Source organism: Mus pahari, chromosome 1 (genome assembly GCF_900095145.1).
Source record: "Mus pahari chromosome 1, PAHARI_EIJ_v1.1, whole genome shotgun sequence".
Lineage (NCBI taxonomy): Eukaryota > Metazoa > Chordata > Mammalia > Rodentia > Muridae > Mus > Mus pahari.
In genome coordinates, this window is record NC_034590.1 from 165,178,244 (window position 1) to 165,179,776 (window position 1,533).

Sequence of the window (1,533 nt, forward strand, 5' to 3'; positions counted from 1 at the left end):
TCACAGTCTTACACATAAAACTAACACACAGATACATACTGTGTTATCAGCCTTCTAAAGTTCACAGAGATAAGGTATTATCAACCTTTTCAGGATGTAAACTGTAATCTTTTTGATTCATGCTGTCTTGGAAGATTTCCTAAGTTTCATTACCATTTCTACTAAAAACCAAAATGGACTCCAGTTAGGAGGAGGATTCCTTGTGAAGTTAAGGTACTTAGTACTTGAATAAGGGTGATGATCGACTACGATCTAGTGAGATTTCTCATGAGATGCCAGTGATACTAATTGCCATACTTAAAAGTTGCCTTTTTAAAAGAAAGAATAATGTTGAGACTCTCCGTAAGATTTGGTTAGTAAAGTTAGAATTATAGATTGTTATCTTAAACATGTAAGTTTTGGGTTGCTAGTAAGATGGAAACATCAAAGGTTTTCTTCTGTAGGAGTTTAATTAAAATCTTAGAAAGGAGGGATGCTGATTCAGAGATGAAAAAAGTAGAGATAGAAACTCTTGGAGAGACAGGAAACATAAACGTTAATTCATACTTATACAAAAGATGGGAAATGCAGTTGGAATGGAATCTGAAAGCTTGAACTACAAGTTTCTAGTTAACATTTTGTAGTCTGAACCGTTTAAAGTGAACAGATTCTGGGCTGGATTATAGCTAAATGTGAGATGTAGCCTAGCATTCACAAGGTCTTCATTCAACCCCAGTACTCCCACCCCAATAATACAAACAAAAATAACTACAGCATCATCATTGGAGGAGGAGGAGGAAAGAGTAGGAGAAGAGGAGGACAACAAGGAAGAAGAAATGATCTGGAGATGGTTTAATGGTTAAGGGCACTGACTGCTCTTGCAGAGGTCCTAAGAGGTCTTGAGTTCAATTCCCAGCAACCATCTGTAATGGGATCTGGTGTGTTTAAAGACAGCTACAGTATACTCATACACATAAATAAATCTTAAATAAAAATAAGGCAGAGGGAGGGAAGGAGGGAGAGAGAGAGAGGAAATAGATACTTGACATGGTTCAAACTCAGGCTGATGCAGGATGACTTCAAGGTCAAGAATAGTCTGGGTGATGTATTGGGATCTTGATGCCCTCAAAATCTTTAAAAATAAAGGTGTCACTCAAGAAGTAAACATGTCCCATTCCTCTGTAGCTGCAGTGGCCTGGTGTCTGCTTGTCTGGCTGAACCCTGGGGAAGGGTCAACTCTGTGGCCTTTTAGTGAAATATGGGAGGGTTATTAGCCTTTTGTTTTTTAAACCAAGCATCCTTAAAGTAATTGTGATGCCCTGGAGTTTTCAGTGGACGAGGTCTTGCCCATATGGCCTCTGTCCTATTGCTCAGTGCCTCGCTTCTCTGTAATCATGCTGAATCTCTTAAGTTCACAGTGGATGCTTTCTTCCCCAAACTCCATGTTTCAAATCTCTGAGCGTTTTCCTTTTACCTGTCATTGTAAACTTGGGTAAAAGCTGCAAGCAGTAATCCTATTAGCCTGGATGTTAAACTGTGTGGAGATTTCCCATT